Source organism: Vipera ursinii (genome assembly GCF_947247035.1).
Source record: "Vipera ursinii genome assembly, chromosome: 10".
Classification (NCBI taxonomy): Eukaryota; Metazoa; Chordata; class Lepidosauria; order Squamata; family Viperidae; genus Vipera; species Vipera ursinii.
The window spans coordinates 13,618,917-13,620,595 of record NC_139520.1 but is presented as its reverse complement, the minus strand read 5'-3'; positions in this window follow the sequence as shown (position 1 = coordinate 13,620,595).

Genomic DNA, 1,679 nt, shown 5'->3' with positions numbered 1-1,679 from the left:
CGCGTGCGCCGTCGCACGGGGGCGGGGCAGAACAAAGACTGGCGCGCGCTGCTTCTCTCTCTCTCTCTCTCTCTCTCTCTCTCTTAAAGGCGCCGCCGGTCTTTTTCTCCAGCGCTAGGATGAAGTCAAGTTAGCCCGAGTTTTTTTGCCTGCCGCAAAAGCGGAGCGGCGTTATGCGACGGACGCTGCCCTTCTTTTGATTCACGTTATTGTTTCTTTCCTTGTTTATTGCTTTCTTGCTTTGCTATTGTTATTTATTTTATTTCTTTATTTATTTGATTTGTATACCGCCCTTCTCCCTAAGGACTTAGGGCGGTGAACAGTGACATAAATGTCAAAATGCACAAATGCAGAAAATTGAAAATAAGTTAAGCCCTACTGCCCAAATGTATGTTATGTTTTTTTGTTATTTTTTTTCCCCGTTTTATTGCTCTGGGTTGCCCAGAGTAGCCCCGCCCCCCCATGGGCGGCAAATACATTTAACAAATAAATAAGTACATCAATAAGCTATCCTTAATTTCTTTAACTCGCTCTTGTTTGTTCCTCTGAACTGGGTTTGCATAGCAGGGCTTTTGAAAAAGGAACCGTGCAAAATATACTGAAGAGAAGGGGAGAAAAGAAAAGAAAAAGCAACAGGACTGCAGTGATGACAAGGTCAAAGAACAATGGATCTCTAACACAGATTCAAGTGAATCAAAGGGAAATGCTGACTGCTTTGATCCAGGCCATTGAGTTTTATGTAATAAATATTGGTTAAAATAAGCCATGACTTAACACGGCGCATGAACCCAATTGCTACTCTGCTTTTAGCTCATTTTTCTCAAGCCAGCTTTTGTCTGCCATCCCAACCTCTCATGCAAAAGGGCCAACCGCCGACTGGCTGGCGGATGGGATTTGTAGTCTAGAGGGTCCTCCAGGTGGGGCGAAGGTTGGAGAAGGCATTACACGCTCAGACACGCGCGCACAGACCTCAGCAGCCATTATTAATGTGAGGTATGGCTGTGGATTGATCACAGATTTTATACTTGCCTTGCCTAGCATAATTTTGGCTATGGCAAAGGTTCCTAGAACCAGAAAGATCACAGCAGCCATTATTAATGCTAGGTGTGGCTGTTGATTGATAATAAATATTATGATTGTCTTCCCTGGCATAATTTTGGCCATAGCAATGGTTCTTAGAAGCAGAAAGAAGATATCAGCAGCCATTATTAATGCTAGGTGTGGCTGTTGATCAATCAAAGATCCTCTTAGTGAGTCTCAGACTGGAAGACATCCCATTTGGCTCACCAGTCTTCTTCCTTCAGATTCTTAGCCTATCTATTTTCAGTTTCATTAACACATCACACAACACACATTAATGCTAGGTGCGGCCAATGCCGGAGAATATATTTTATACTTTTTTTGCCTGGCATAATTTTGGCCATGGCAAAGGATCTTAGAACCAGAAAGGAGACCTCAGCAGCCATTATTGAAGCAGCCATTATTAAAGCTACAGGAGAGGAAGAAACGAAAGAGGAAAAAAGAAGAAACGAGAGTAAGAAAATATCTGTAGCTTATGCCCACTGAGCCTTTGGCTGTGAAGTGGCCTTCTACCCGAGGTAATTTTGGTTGAGTCTTATTCTTTCAGGTTTTAAAATATGGAAGTGGGATGGGTGATCTTCACTAACTGATGATATGTA